Raw genomic sequence first — 18,093 nt, 5'->3', positions numbered from 1 at the left:
TGGGGGCTGACACGTGAAAGTGATTTACAATACCGTCGTAAATCTCGAAAAACTACTTGCTTTTAAACATTTTTGTATAACTTTAGTATAAATACATGTAAGTCTTGATTCATATGTTGTTTTATTCAGAACTTATGTAAATAAAAATGTGCAAATTTGCCCATTTTTGCGTAGAAAATAGGTTAATTTCTAATTTCATTATCTAGGTCACAAAAAGCAGAGTTTGAAGGGAATAATGACCATTTTCTGTACTTTTACAGGATAAGCAATTAAAAAATAACACATACTATCCATATATCAACATATGGATATATGGAATTATTGTTTTATTTTGTCTAATTCGTCGTTAATTTTATCTGGTGAGTATGGTTTTATGGCTGTATTTATTTGGTTTCTTAGTGTGTTGAGTTTTTGTTTTGTTTCATGTGCTGAATCCCAAAGAATGTGTAGTCCAGTATGGGTAATTTTTCGGTGGATTTCTGTTTTAAATTGTGTATCGGTTGTTGTAATTTTGAGGTTAAGAAATGATATTTCTTCCTGTTCACATGTGCAGTTAATGTTGGGATATATAGAGTTAATGAAATTGAAAATATTAAGTGTGTGTTCTGTAGATGTGAATCCCGCAACCGTGTCGTCTACATATCTGTATCAGTATAGTGGAGGATGTTATATTGTGTTAATTGCTTGTGTTTCAACTTGCGTCATAAAAATATTGGCTGGTGATACTGGGTTGCCCATGCTTAGTTGTGGTTGATGAACATGAAGTTTGTCTTCATCGTGGTGAATTCTATGAGGGTTGCTAATTGGTTGCTAAGAGGGATATAACATCGAAACTGGCCATTAAGGCTTTATGATTAAGTTGATTAAGATTAGACTTGAAATTAAAAGAGTCTTTGATGAATGAGCTGGCTGATGTTACATATTTGGAGAACGCCCATGCTATGTATTTATCAAGATTGTAATTAAACGATTCATACGTGGACATTATTGGTCGTAATAAACAATCTGATTTATGACGTTTGGAGATGCCGTATATTTGTGGTGTGCGTTAGTCGGTCTTGCGGAGGTAGAAATAAAGTGTTTTTGAAATTGTGTTGGCTTTTTTTCATTTTTAGCAGTATTTTGTTTAGTTGCGTTTCGTGTGCCTTCGTTGGATTTGTATGTATTGGTTAAAATTTGTTTGTGTCTGATAGGATGTTCTTCATTTTTTGGATGTATTCATTCGTATTAATTATGAATATAGCGTTTCCTTTATCTGCTTTTAGAATTTTTATGTTTTTGTCTTGTTTTAGGTTTTTAATGGAATTAATGTCTATTTTGGTAAGATTGTTATTTAGCTTTCTGTTTAGTAAAATTATATTGATGGGTTTGTGAGAAATTTCTTTGAAAAAATCGTTTAAGATGTTGTTTTTAGGTGTTTCTAGAAAATATAAATTTTTAATTTTTTCTGAGAAGTTTGGTTGTTGGATGTCAATAAAATTGTCGATGTTGTCTTCTTTCTAAATTCATCAACATCAATGAGTTTCCTCCACAAACCGTAAAAAATATTATACGCACACACCTAGACAAAAAGCAAAATCAACTAACAAAAGTAAATATATCATACGATTTAAAAATTCACGAAACCATATACTGCTGCATACCATATATTTCCGACATCAGCAGAAAAATAACCAACATTTGACAAAAAATAGTAAAAATACTGACATTAATACCAAATTTATTCAAAAACCAGGCGCAAAACTGAGGTCTATACTGTGTAAAAATTACACTGACAAAAACCACATCGACACAACTGCCACGACTTCTATATTGGAGAAAGAAGTAGAAAAATGGAAACCAGATTCAAATAATACAAAAAAATCACCTTCACACGTTTTCGAACACTGCAAATCAAATAAACACAACACAACCATAGAAAACACCCAAATACTAAATAAAGAAACAAACTTAAACAAACGCAAAATTAAAGAAGGCTTACTTATACAACAACTCAAACCAACATAAATTAATACAGTTTGTTTTTGGAATTTCGCACAAAGCTACTCGAGGGCTATCTGTGCTAGCCGTCCCTAATTTAGCAGTGTAAGACTAGAGGGAAGGCAGCTAGTCAGTACCACCCACCGCCAACTCTTGGGCTACTCTTTTACCAACGAATAGTGGGATTGACCGTCACATTATACACCCCCACAGCTGGGAGGGCGAGCATGTTTAGGGCGACTCGGGCGCGAACTCGCGGATTACGAGTCGCACGCCTTACGCGCTTGGCCATGCCAGACCTAAATTAATACAAAGAAACACCTTTAATAAATATAATCAAATATCTAAGCACGTCCTCTACATTCCTATACTCAGTTACACAACCCTCTTCAAACATGTGGACAGAAGGTCGAAACATTGTTCTCTCCCCTACATAAAAATTTTCTCAACCCAAACCAGTCGTTTTTACATATATATGTTACTCTACAAGTGGGTTTTCTCGTCATCGCTGATTAAACTTTGTGTTACATAGAGTAACACAACATATTCATGTGAACCAGATAGTTTATATTTCATGTCGGATAGTTAGTTAAGAAAATTCTAAACCTATATAAAATTGATTATAAATCGTTATGTATAATATATATTATCATATATATTAACAAAATAATAAATAATATTATTATATGCTTATTATGATATCTAACAGACTAATATTATTTTTCATATTATATATATATGTATATATATATGGTGTATTTGTCTTACGAAAACAATCAGATATATAGGGTAATAACATTATTGTCATGAAGTTATTAGCTCATTTATTATTTTTACTGTTACCGTGTTCATTTATGTTTAAACGTTGTGTTGTTTAAGTAGTAGTATTGAAGGCTCTACGGTTGTAAACTACTTTTCTCTCTTCATTTACAAATATGGGTAGACTGTTCTGAGAACTTCCAGTAACACAGCGGTATGTATGCGGACTTATACTACTAGAAACCGGATTTCAATCCCCGTGGTAGGAAGAGCATACCTTTGTGTAGCTTTATGCTTAATAGCAAACAACTGTTCTGAGAGGCCTATATTATGTTATAGTTGCAATAAAGTATTATCATTTACCAATAAAATAGTGTTTTATTCCTACATTATCCAATGACAAAAATGAAATATATGATAAATTTTAGTTTCCAAGGTAGAGGTAGCAATAGCTACGCCATATTGATAAATATGTAGTGACAACAGTAGTGGCCCGGCATGGTCAAGCGTGTTAAGGCGTGCGACTCGTAATCTGTGGGTCGAGGGTTCGCATCCCCATCGCGCCAAACATGCTTGCCCTTTCAGTCGTGGGAGCGTTATAATGTAATGGTTAATCCCACTATTCGTTGGTAAAAGAGTAGCCCAAGAGTTGGCGGTGGTGATGACTAGCTGCCTTCCCTCTAGTCTTACACTGCTAAATTAGGGACGGCTAGCACAGATAGCCCTCGAGTAGAATTGTGCGAAATTCAAAAACAAACAAACAGACAACAGTAGCGTCACTGCATTCTTCTCGATGTACCGTTAGTGATAACAGCGTTTTTTTTTACGAGGTTGCGGCCACAAATATGTGAAATAGTTTGAAAGACGTTTCTTAAACTTTAGTACAGATTCTTACCTAACTATGACTCTCTTAAGGTAGCCAAATGCCTCGTCATCTAATTAGTGACGCGCATAAATGGATTAACGAGATTCCCACTGTCCCTATCTACTATCTAGCGAAACAACAGCCAAGGGAACGGGCTTGGTTGGCACGTATGACAATGTTCAGTATCAACGTCAGGATAAGTCCAATTAAAACATTAATATACACACAACGTTATACTGAACTGAGAAATGGATTAAAGTGACAAAACATCACCTGGAGTTTGGTTAGGATTTTCTTCCACAGAATTAGTTTTCACATTACCTAAAGTTTGCTCCCAAGATGTATACACCCGATACGTAAAAAACAAACTGAAACTGGTAGTTCAATCTTTTCTTCTAAACTGAAACAATGAGATATGTGCAGGATATTTATTCCCTTCAAACTCACAAAAAGAGGAAATCACCACAAACTTTTGAACTGTTTTGAAATTTTAGAAAAATGTATCTAACACGTTGCCGTTTTTGGAATTACAAAATAAACTGTGTATAATTAATATATAGTTTTAAATGCTTATAAGCGTCACGAGGGAAGTTTTAGTAAATAAAAACTAACCCAAAACATAAAGAAGTGCATTTAATTAATTCATTATTTTAAAATCTATATGGACCGATCTAAATGAAAAAGAAATCTTACATTCCGTTGCATCATTCCCACCATTCCTGTAAAACTTCCATTGGGGAGCTTTGATCCCCATGTCCGGTCACTAGGCACCTTGAAAGTATATCTAAGAATACAGAAACAGTTATTGGAAACAAATGTTTGTACATTCCATAAACAACAAATCAACTCTCGTTAATTTTAATGCTTAACGGTAACTCCTCATCTTGATAGAGAATTTTGATTTAGAAATGACGCGGTTAAATAATACACATCTATTTCAAATTTAATACGTTGGAACTAGCTCAGGATTTGCGAGGTTTTTGTTGTTTTTTTTACTACTAAGAGACAAAATTACACTCACCAGATGTTTAGAAGTTTTACTGTGTCTTAAGTGTTTTAATGTTACCACAGAGAAGGAACCTTTTAACGTTTGGTTTGTTGCCTGCTATTTTTATGCAATGTTTTTATTAGCCAATTTGCTTTTTGTGTCAGCATCATTTGAGAAGTAATTGTTTATTTAATAATTGGATATTGAGTGTGTTGGGTTTTCCTGTGGAATCCGATTACGTTGTTTTTCTTCTTTTTTTAATGCCATGGCACCATGTGTGCCAAAAAACAAATAGCTCGCGTTCAACTCTAATGGAAATGGGTTCTCAAGTCTGGGATTAATGAATATAGGTTAATCTAATAGACAGTGTGCCTTTTTCGCTCCCTGAATTTTCTTCCCTAGATACTTCTAGCATTCTGCAACTTGTGACCTGCACATAAACAGGGCTGTCTTGTTTTATATAAATGTAGATATGTTTAAATTATTAGACTTACTGCAATAGTCTAATGAAAAATGAATTGAGAAATAAACTAAGTAAACTTTTGTTTCTTATTTGTTAGCCAAGATTAAATGTCTTATTGAAGTTATCACGATATCATTTTTAGTTCTTTACTGTGACGCATAAGCACTGCAGTGTTGCTAATTCTGCAAGTTAAAGTTAACAGATTAAATCCTCTCCACAACCAAATCCCTTACTTACTTCTTCGAAGTGTCTTTGACGTGGGTGCACATTGGACAATTACCTAACCATGGATATAAGCAGAACGGATACAGAATGTAGGAGAAGAATATCTCTGATTTCAAAACTTGAGTCATGCACATGGTACTGATACCCACCTAAAGGACTGGGGATACAACTATAGGAAAAAGCCCCAGGCCTAATGTGACCCTGAGAGGCTGTGTGATATGCGGGTAAGGCTAAACTCGCAGACTCTGTCTTGTTGGATATTTCTTGTTCCTTTCCTGAAATGTGGTTTTGTTAGAGTAACACTACGTTTCTCCTACTTTATAAAATTTGCTGTGGGTAATCAATCAGTTACACAGGATCATTGCCGGAACTACGGATATCATGTTCTGAGCTAAGGATCTTTACCTTATACTGGAATGGGAAAACGCAGAGGGGAAAGACGAGGAAAGTTAGGAGAGGGGAAAAGAAATAAGCTGGAATAATAAGACAGAGAAGGAAAGGCATTTAGCTTGAACTGAAACATGTAATAGTGAATTACTGTAATTACTACAGTGTCAAGAAAAGAGTTCCCATGACTTGGAAAGCTCACTTACTGTTTGGATTCTTTCGTGCTGAAGGATACATGTGTTGGAGAAAACCCAACCATTCATGACTCAGGAATACAAGAGTTGTGTGGATCCATCACAAACACCATACCATAGATGATCCATATTCTTATTAAGCATGATATGAAGTACAGTGTGATAGATACAGCCGGGTAGAATGAGTATAGGGATATAACAACGGTTATATGTTAATAACTTGAGTTGAAATTTGTTCAGTATACATGTGGGAGTGGACAAGATTATCACTAAAGAGAACTATGTTTTGTCAGAAGTTGGAGGTTTCTCACGAGATAGTACCGTTGTATGTGTTGTCTTCAATACCAAGCAAAGATAACAGACAGGGGACTGCTTTAGAAGCTGCACTATTGGAATCAGACTTGATATCTTTCAATGATGGCCAATCAACTGAGTTAGCAACAAGGCCAGATATCTTTTACAGAGTCATAAACCTTGCTTCAGTGTCACAGCAAGCGATAACCAATACACAATGAACAACACGAAAGCGATAACCTACCATGTGTTGTATTAATCAGGAAGGATGGCAGCCATAAAACAAAGAAAGTGCCACAGACATTTACTTACACTATAGGCAGAATGATAGGCTCAACGGTTTCCTTCCATGTAGTGCAAAGGAAGGGAAAAAATAAATCAGTTTAGTCAACCACCATGGATGGAGGAAATTGAGAAAGCTTGAGAGAGAAAAAATGTGCTGTATGAAGGCAGCAGAAATTACAGAGGAAGCACAAAGGAATAGATAGAAAGGAGGAAGAGCAGACCAACAAAGGAACTGTAAAGACTTGCATTTGCACCTAAGTGGTACAAATGGGAGCAATTTACAAAATATGTGAGGTATGATAAGACATTGCAAAAATTCTAGCATTTGCATCGCAGGATTAATAGAAAACGTACATATCACACTATACTAAATATACAAAACAGGTATGGATTAATCACGAAGACTGATCAGGAAAAGGAAAGTGTGAAATTTTCTTGAAACGTTTATTGAACAGACAGATCAAGGAAACCATAAAGTAAGATGCATTGTTAGAGAAGACTTGAGGAATATGGTGAATACAAAAGAACTACCTGAAGCTATTGTCTAAACCAGGGAAGGATCACACACAAAGGAGTGGATATTGCATCCTTCTGGCACAGAATGTATGTGGTAAATTTTTTAGAATATTATTGCTTGACATTAATATTGTTTGATTTGGAAAAGAGAAAAATCTATCAGAGATTTTTGAAAGTTATAGGTGAAAAAAGGACATATTAACGAATGCGGGAGTTTTTGCTTATGATTGTATCAGGGTTTTTACAAAAAGTATGAAATTATGATTAGTGCAGTGGCCTTGGATGATGTCTAAAATAGGATAAAATGCGACTGTTTGATGCAAAGTCTAGTGGATTACGGTATAAACCTCTGAAAAGTCAATTGTATTGCAGCAGTACTGTTGGAAAGGAAAATCGCCCTCATCACAGGTAAGTGGTACATCACAGCGCCAAACTATTTTACTGGTACTGCTTCAGACATTAGAGATGCAGTCAGTGGGCTTTAGAATAACACTTACATTTACGGATGGCGTGTTAGTCTACAAGGAGTAAGCATGACACAGCTAAAATTGCAAGAGAACTACAAGGTACAATTTCATATTGACGTGAGTAAACTACTGCTATCATCAATCCATTTAAAGTATTCACAATTTGCTGCTCACTTACTAATTGGATGGTGAATTATGATGTTTCAGAAGTAGCGATCAATGTATCCAGTATAAATAATATATCTGGACATCACCTTTGATAGTAGCTTGTCCTTCGAGAATCGTGTAGATGTAATAACGTTGAAAGCGAGGAAGGGATTTATAGTTTTGAAAGTAATGACCAGTGCAGATATAGTACAAAGACTGATGTTTATTCTTACTAGCACCTCGTGTTATCAGCTTTAAAGTGTAGTCTTGGAATACTAACAATATCAAAGACACAGCTGAAATAATTCGAATGCATTCAAAATGAGGTCGTGAGAACCATCTTGAGTTATACTAGGACACGCCTTTTGTGGGTATGAGATTTATGCTGAGGCTGTCTTCTACTGACGAAAGAAATGCAGTTGAACGAGAACCACCTTTTTAAAATACCATGAATGATAAAAAGGGATGCAGGATTAAAAGAAGAACGTCATGGATGGCAGAGGTTGAGTTCACCATTAAGAAGGTGTGTGAATTGGAGATTATTATACATGGAAAACAAACAATGAGCATTGACCTGAAGTAAAATAGGCTCTTATTTTAGAGTCGTGGTCATTTTGGAAGAGAATGCAGAAAATGTGCTGTCAGTCTCACTGATATTGGAGTCAGGCAGCTGACTGAAAAAAATTTGAAACCGGAGGCCTAGTGATTTGCAATGATGAGTCTGTTATCAGAAATGAACATCGTTTTCCTCAATAAAATGAGATATAGAGTATCATAACGTGAAGTATGAGGATGCAGAATGAAGCCGCATCAACTGCCCTGAAATGACTTGAGGACCAACCTATCAGATGTACAGCAATTGTCACTATTTCACGAAATATGTTACATAAAATAAATGTTGGATAGCTTCATGTGGAATTCTAACTACCTCTGCAAATGGGAGAAGGAAGAAAGTACCGACTGAGAGGGAAAGAGTGGCGGATGTACATTGAATATATCGTTGAAAGAAACAGCACTCCCACATTTCAAGAGCTGCTTAGGGTGAGGACCCAGCATGCATGGAAATGTCTCAAGAGCAAGGATGTCTTTCCTTCAACCAAGTAACCATCTAGTTTTCTAGCTACTTTGCTATGCGTAATTAATTTATTGTTTCTACGTCTTTACTGTGAGCATATTTGCCATTGACATGTTGAGGCGTATGGTATCTTAGGTTCAATAAACTTGACCTTCAATTTATGCTTTTTATTAATAATCTACTGCAGCAGTTTAACAAAGGTATCAAAGTTGAACGTTGTCATCTAACTCTAAAGTTCATGAATATAAATAACTGGTTAAAATACTTTTACTGTGAATCCACCGACGGGAATCGAACCCCTGATTTTAGCGTTGACTGTTATTGCACGCGGTGTTAAATGCGATGCAAGCTTTATTAGGAATGCATTTTGAAATTTTCCTGTGTTGCTAGAGGAGTTGCTAGGCGCTAGCACGTTGGGCCCCTGTTGGTGTCTTGAAAAATTAGAATTGAAAACCATAATCAATATAATACTGAAACGCCGAAAATTCCTGCGCATATGAGTACGAGACCTGACTCTTTTTAAACAGCTAGTGACGCTTAAGCGTGTTACTTTGTTATAGCTACTTAGTTCCGTGTAAAAAAAAAAGCAGTATTTTCATATAATTTTATTTATTTATTTTCGCCACAAAATACTTTATAGAATTACAACTATTCAGAAAACAGCATTGCTTATATCGGTATCTCAATACTTTAAACAGTATCTTATATCAGTATCTCAATACTTTAAACAGTATCTTATATCAGTATCTCAATACTTTAAACAGTATCTTATATCAGTATCTCAATACTCTGAACGGTATCTTATATTAGTATCCCAATACTTTTAACGGTGTCTTAAAGTTTGCAATAATTTATATTTTCTTCATCAATTACTGATAATAAAATATCGTTAACGGTATGATCTTTCTCATTTGAGGTTTAATTCACTCTCAACTCATCTTCCTTATTGGGACAGTTTCAGGGTAAAATAAAATCTATGTGATTTACATCTCTAGTCATTTTAAACTTTAGCTGTGGCTACACACGATGACGAAGTTTAGGGATAAGAATAGCCTGAGTGAATATTTACTAAATCTGGAGAATGTCCAGATGCTGTAGTCCTTGGAAACATTAGGGATATTTACCACTGAATATCGTGTTATCAAGTCTATATAGCGATTACTAATTAGAGTTTTATCAAACTAACCCTTTTGTGGAGAAAAAAGGTGTTCCTACATATTCCCAATGGTTTCGCTTTGAGCTTAGGTGAAGGCGCCTGTGAGACTCTGTAACCTTCAAAAGTATATGAAATTATAATTTTCCTGGCACGTTTCAATTCAAGTATTTAATGAAATCAATACTATTTGTGTTGGCGTTTTCTTAGAACGAAGTGATACAATAGGCTATGCACTCTGTCTATCAAGAGAAATCGAACCCCAGATTTTAGCATTATAAATTCATAAACGTATTGCTGCTCTACTAGAGAACACCATTTGTGGCAAAACATCGAACAGAAGTCTGAAGATAGCATTGTATTATGTTTCGCTCCTTATTTCATGGATCTAAAACTTCACCATCAACTTTTAACCTACCCTCATTGTTTATTGAAGAACATTAAAAGTTACACGTTTTTAATTTTTTTTTGCGTAAGTTAGCTGAAACTTCTCACATTTAAATTATTAATAAGTGTAAAAGTATGTTTTCCTGAAAATTCTACATTAAATATCTTTATTTCTTCAACGTACTTTTTAACTTCATCTATTTTTTGGCTGTAGTTCCTTAGTACATAATTTACTTAACAATTGATGTTTTCGAATTCAGTGAAAAACATGTTTGTCTGAATTTCTATAACACAAAGAATAACGAACTAAGCAAGATGCAGTAATAATATTGAACGTTGGTACAAAAGCAGATATTAACCAAACAAATATATCTTGTCATATCTGTTTGCGAAGAACGAACGTAAGTCAAATTCATGACCCTGATCAATCTACAATTATTTATTCATGGCAGTGTACAACTAACGTCTAATCTTACATGGTATAACGACACATAACTTTAGTCAGACTTAGAGGTGAGGGCATCATTGATTATCCTTTGGCCAGAGTTATGTATTAAATGACCAGTGGAAACTTTTCTTAGAAGTCTCAAACTTGCATTCAATGTAAAACATCTTTAAAAATAATTCCATGTTTATAGATTTTGTGGGATGATTTCAGTGAAGGAACACAATTTGAAAGTCAGGAATGCCCAAATGGCAGTATTTTAACTGTGTTTTTATTCACCAAGGTCCAATGTATATTTCTGTTGATTGAACAAAATACGGAAATCCTTCAGGAATCGATGGTAAGTGCAACGAAACCTTTATGAGTCATCATTCTAAATTACTTTTCATGAAGGTATAGCACTGGTCAACCCTAATCACAGTTTGTGAAAATTTTTACATAATTCCTCCTGACGAACAATCACTACTGGAATATTTAAATTTTTGTGGAAGGCATTTGACAAATTTGACGCTAGGAGAAAATTAAAAAATATTTTAATCATCCGTAAAGAGTAGTTTGAGAAATTCTTGTTGTATTCATTCCAGCTGATTTGTTGATTCGAACTGTCAAAACCAATGGAAACCAACTGACCAGAGACCAAACTGGGCTGCTGAGCCCAAATTGATTTTATCAGACTATATGTATTTTGTAAGATATCATTTTTCTGTGATAACTGTTTTTCAGAGAACTTGTCAGAAAACAAACCATGCCAAACCAACACAGTCAATTCTTTTGTTTGTTTAGAATTTCGCGCAAAGCTACTCGAAGGCTATCTGCGCTAGCCGTACCTAATTTACCAGTGTAAGACTAGAGGGAAGGCAGCTAGTCATCACCACCTACCGCCAACTCTTGGGCTACTCTTTTACCAACGAATAGTGGGATTGACCGTATATTATAACACCCCCACGGCTGAAAGGGCAAGCATGTTTGGTGCGACCGGGATTCGAACCCGCGACCCTCAGATTACGAGTCGAACGCCTTAAACCACCTGGCCATGCCGGGCCCAAAGTCAGTTCAATAAAATACCGTATTGTCTGACATTCACCATTTTATTGATAAATAATAAAACAATGAAGTACGTTGTCGTGAGATATGGCTTACGTTGAAGGTGTAACATTGAAACGTCTCACGAACTTTATATTCTTCCATAGACATTTTAAATATGGTGTCACGTAATCGTTATATTCCTGAACAAAAAACAAACAAAACCTTATAATGTAGCACTTATTATATCTTACATAAAACAATATGGCAAAAGATATTCCCTAGACTATCACAGGGTTGAAAGATTAATAGTTATAAAAGTAATAATTGATATAATATTATTATATTGCCATGAGGATAGCGATTTCTTGTATATCTGAACTATGATATTTCAAATATTTTAAAACAAACGATGATACGCCACTGATGTTTGAGTACTAAAATGAAATAAAAAGGAAAATGCCACACCAAAGTAATTTCCAAAAAACTTCATAAATATTTTGTATAATACTGCAAATAGTTATTTAATGTGAAGAAATATAGTTTCATAAAGAAATTAGTTATTATAAATTTTTAGCGCAAAACTATACAAGAAGTTGTCTGCACACTGTTTAATGCGGGACGAATCAAGCCCAGGATTTTAGAGACACAAGCCCTTAACATTTAAGGGCTAACCCATTGAAAGACTTTTTTAAAATATAGGTCTTTATGTGTTACTTGAATCTACGCAAGTTAGAAAAACTAATCACATAGGCCAGGTGAGTATCAGAGAAATAATTTCGTTTATTTTAAAAGTAGAAGTATATCCAATGTAGAATTTACCGAAGTCTAAGAGATCTGGCTAGGTATTTAAAGACGATTGCCATTGGTCCATTAATCGTCAGTTCACCTGAGTCACTCTCTTGTACTCTGACGAAAGGAATCCACTGAAAAAAGAAACAAATATTAGAGAATGAAAACCATTACGTGCGTGCCTTTTTATAATCCAACGTTCCAGAATCAATATTCATAAATTTTCAGCATTAAATCCAAAAAACAAAAATCAACATTATAAGTAAGATGAAGTTTAGTTGGAATATAAAATAAAATGTGTTATACGTGAGAAAATTAAACAAATGGATAGGATGCAGGAGGAATCTTGAGACTGTAGCTATCCACCAATATGGTGTTTGCGAAGCTGTCTCAAATTTATAGCGATACCACAAGAGCTGCTTGCAGTCCACTCATATAGATCAATGAGTCAACAATGTAGTTAGCACCTTGTTTATGCTTTTGAATGTGGCTTATAGCAGAACAAAATGATGGAGGACTCCTGATACATATGGTACAGAAAAATGAAATAATCTACATACATTTATAGAGAATATAATATCACATGATGGTGTGTCGTGTGGCCAAAACAGCCTGCAGGACACACTATGTGTTATTAACAACAGTGATAGTTTAGCAATTTTCCACCTTCTAAACCTTGAACTTGATGATCCAAACTATCACATATTTTCACTGGGTACACTTCACTAGAATCTTATTTCCCATAAAAATTTCAAGGCAATCCATTAGCAAATACACGAGATACAAAATCTCCAATTTGTCTGATAGGAAAACATATTCAACTTCTATGGATTTTTCTTTTTACATTACAACCTACAATTTGGTGTCAAATATGGTCTAAATAAAATCCACTTGTAAAAAGTTATTTTACAAAAACTGCTCAAATTTTACCACAATTTATGCACACGTATATGCAAAAAGTCACATAAACTATTGTTCTAAACTTTTTATTACAGCTTCACCTAAGCACAAACGTGGACGGCTTTTAGTTCTTAAATCATGGATTCATTCACCTCGGTGAACTCAGCAGATAGCCTGTTGTGGCTTTACTATAAAAAAACACACACCTTTTAGTTCTTTCTCATTTGGATTAAAGAAGGCTAATGTAAATGCAGGTCCGGTTAGGGTGCTTCACTCGTAATCTGAGAGTCGCAAGTTTGAATCCCCGTCACACCAAACATGCTCGCTCTTTCAACCATGGGGGTGTTGTAGTGTGACGGTTAATCCCACTGTTCCTAAGTAAAAGAGTAACTTGAGAGTTGGCGGTGGGCGATGATGACTAGCTGCCTTCCCTCTATTCTTACACTACTAAATTAGCAGATAGCTCTCGTGTAGTTTTGCGCAATATTAAAAAAACAAACAAACAATCAAACATGTACATGAGGGTGATGAATAGAGAAGTGTTAATCTAGGATCTATGGCATTACTATAAAGGAAGTAATTAGCACTGTTCTACAGAAAAAAAAACTACTATTTTAAAGAAACTGATTCGTTCTGTAAAGTGTGTGTGTGTTTTGAATTTCGCACAAAGCTACTCGAGGGCTATCTGTACTAGCCGTCCCTAATTTAGCAGTGTAAAACTAGAGGGAAGGCAGCTAGTCATCACTACCCACCGCCAACTGTTGGGCTACTCTTTTACCAACGAATAGTGGGACTGACCGTCACATTATAACGCCCCCACGGCTGAAAGGGCGAGCATGTTTGGCGCGAAGGGGATGCGAACCCGCGACCCTCAGATTACGAGTCGCACGCCTTAACACGCTTGGCCATGCCGGGCCGTTCTGTAGTAAAGTACATGTATGCTCCGAATACCAAAGAGCTAATGTTGGTTACTGTCAAGTGTCACTTTCTTACTTGCTGTGGTTTATTGATATATATTGATAAAAAGCCATGATGTTTAATATAAAACTATGGAAAGTTGTTCTATAATTATATATCAATTACAGTATGTAAACAAAACTAGTATATCGTTATAGCCTTCGTTTTGATATATGATTATCTCATCAATTAAAGAACGTAAATACAGCTATTATACTATAAAAACTATAATTTATATAATAACACAAATATGTGTAGTTCTTTCATAGTTATTATCTTACTATCTAAATATTTTATCCGATATTGTACTGGACTTCAGTATCTATTGAATATAAAACTGCAATAGTTATATAAGTTGTACTCACTTCAACAACTGCGGCAACGAAATTCTTTGGTTCTCTCATGTTTCCGCTGAAAGTAATAGAAAGTCTAGATTATTCATTTTATATAGAAAGCAGTAAATTTATTTTGGATCTAGAGTTTAACCAGTTAGATTTTAGTATTTAATTTTAATTTTAGTTTTTAAGTCAAATGCAATTAAACTCTTTCCTAATTAAAGAAAACCAGAAGTTAACCTCCTTAGAAAGCGATGTTCTTTCAAATATTTTCACTTTGGAAGCTCACTCCTAAGACATGTATCGTAGCCAGATTTCTAACGATGTTACGCTTTAAGTGTCTATGATAACCATGATATGCTGGAGTTTTACATTTTATCCAATAGTGATCGCTGCGATTCAAAATTTTGACGTCATGTTGTCTGTAGCCATTTAACAGCTTCTAACACCTCCAATGTGTTTGTTTGGAAAACTGCACTGACGAGAAGATCAATAATTTTATCTTTGTATGCAAATGATTCAGTAAAACGTAAATAAATGATTTATACAGATGTTCTAACCTAAATAATACAATTTATAAGATGAGATGGAGTTTGTTTGAAAGATCAAGATAGTTATTTTCGAAAGCTTGCCAGACTGAATAAGAAATGAAAATTAAAAATCCTCATACTCAATAATAAAAATCAATACTTTTTAATTTCAATCACTAAAATATTTTAAACAAAACAAAATAGTGTTTTAGTTGGAGCTCCCAGGTCTTTCCGAACCGGAATGGTTTAATTCATTAATTTTCTTTCCTCACTGAAAATAATTAAACAAACTGCATGAAACTTAGGTCAAATATGTGAAATACTATCTAGTTGCATCTTGAAGACTTTTTATAATTTTTAAATATTTTATTTTTGTGAGACACTGTTTCGAAAAAATGCTTCTAAATAATTTAGTTTTTGATGTTGATCAAAAAGTTCCATTGCATATACTTAATCGTTTAAAAATTGATTACTTGTAATAAACATATTTATTTTGATATTTTTATTTTGCCGAATGCAGTAGTCACCACTTCTATTTATAGGTCGTATAAAAACAACAGAAAACTGGCAAAGATTTATCAAGACCTAGGACTTAACCTTTCAAAATAGCATTAGATTATAATAGGTAATGATATTTTTGATTACAACACTCTTGGTGTAAATCAACTTAGCTAACCTATATAAAAGCCACGTCACATTACGCTTGAGATCTCGAAAACCAAAACGCATTTATCCAAATAGAACAGCTCGATTACAGTCTGCGAATTACGATTTTAGTGACGGGGGTGCAAGGAGCGTCACAGGGGTGGTGCATGAAATCTTATGAGAGTAGTGAATGTTGCTATAGTAATCCTAAAGTAAAGACGCAGTATGAGATAAACTATCCTAGAGCCAAGTAACTAAAATTTATCATGAAAGTAAAAATATCGATTCAATTTTAAACTTAAATTATTTATGATATTTTCTGTTATATCACCAACGTTTTTAATAAAAAAACAACAAACTCTTCAATGAACGGAGACTCTAAATTAAGAAATCAACAAATATATTTCCAGTTTTGTTGTTTGTGTAATTTATTTTATACTTTAAGTACACGAACTAATAACAATGTTAGGTTATACTGTTGTTGCTATGCAACGTGACAGAAAAGCGATTGCTGGAACCTAGTGTTACCAAAATATACTGGCTTTTCTATAATTGAAAGTTGTTCATCTATCTGATTTTTAGCACTTATTATTATTATTTTATGAATGATCTAAAATTTGCTTGGCTCACAAAGGAGTTTTCCGACATTGGACTACCTCGACTGCACTTTTTTGCTTCTTTGTTGGTCAAGGGCCCGGCATGACCAGGTGGGTTAAGGCGTTCGACTCGTAATCTGAGAGTCGTAGGTTCAAATCCCGGTCGCACCAAACATGCTAGCCATTTCAAGCCGTGGGGGCGTTATAATGTGATGGTCAATTCCACTATTCGTTGGTAAAAGAGTAGCCCAAGAGTTGGCGGTGGGTGGGGATGACTAGCTGCCTTCTCTCTAGTCTTACACTGCTAAATTATGGACGGCTAGCACAGATAGCCCTCGAGTAGTTTTGCGCGAAATTAATAAAACAAACAAAAAAGAGATTAAGAAGCTTAACATACTATGTATGTTTATCACTAGAAAGGATTTTGTGCTATCGGCTATTGCTTTTATCGATTTCTTCTTATTTATGAATATTAATAATGTGTTTCCTTTTGAAATGCACAATTTTGTCTATTCGGAAAGAGAAACGTAGTATAATCAATCGTTTCAGAGAAGTCCGGGTATAGGAAGCAGTAACGAAGTACCATTCAAGAAATAAAATAATTTTTTCGATGCGTGACATGTTTGTAATGTTTAAAACTTTCTTGCCTTATATTTTATCTGTTCCCACATGTTAAACACAATTTATAAAAGCCTATAAAAATCCAGAAAATCTATAAAAGACAGGTATTGATATTCGAAATTATGCAACATATAAATAAATGATAAAGTACAAACCACAAAGCTGAAATTTCCCAAATTTCCTAATATAATAATGAATTCGCGAATTCAGTTGATGCATACACATATATATAAACAAAGTAAGTCAAGAGTCCTGTTTTCCATATCGTGAAGTAAGTATAGAATGTTTAAAATCTGCTGACGTAGAGTGCTTAGGCATATTGATTGGTATTTGATAATTGGCATGATGTAATAATAAAGGTCAAATCAAGATTATCAAAATGCTAATAGTTTTGTACTGATACATTTAATCTCAGACAGATAATTTTAGAGATGCCATTTGTCTTTGATTTGACCTTTATATCATGACAGTATGTCAGGTATCAAAGAATTTCTAAATGCTTAATTTTCCTACGTCAACTTCACGTCTACTTCACAGCAATAAGACAAAAAACAGGGCCTTTGTCTCTCGTTTTATATGGTTGTATATGTATATGTATATGTGTGTCAGCGTGCGGAATGCTAACGTACATGTTTGTTAGTTATTTATATAATAGTATAATTAGTTCCGAGATTTGTATGTTAATTTGTTTATTTCACATATATTTAAATAACTTTTTCTACTACCAAAGGCAAATGTAGAGAAAACATTTAGACAACGTTAGCAATGAAATATTCCTTTAATATTCTTTTCTTGTGAAACTGAACCCAGTTTTGACTTTCCACAGTTGTGCTATTTATGAATCAATTGTAACCAAAACAGACTCTCCGTTAAAACGTTATCACCGTTTTAAACATTTTATTCCGTTATTTAAATAAGAAAAAAGAAACATTTTTAGATTAATAGGAAAAAGAGGCTTCAACATGTTTCTGTACATTTAGCGAAACACGTTGAGTACCACAGAAGTTTGGAGTTATAATGGTGGTTGATATTACTTCTCTACTCATCAGGGTTTTGATGTATTA

Source organism: Tachypleus tridentatus, chromosome 3 (assembly GCF_004210375.1).
Source record: "Tachypleus tridentatus isolate NWPU-2018 chromosome 3, ASM421037v1, whole genome shotgun sequence".
Classification (NCBI taxonomy): Eukaryota; Metazoa; Arthropoda; class Merostomata; order Xiphosura; family Limulidae; genus Tachypleus; species Tachypleus tridentatus.
The sequence above is the reverse complement of the archived record's forward strand: the minus strand, read 5'-3'. Positions refer to the sequence as shown.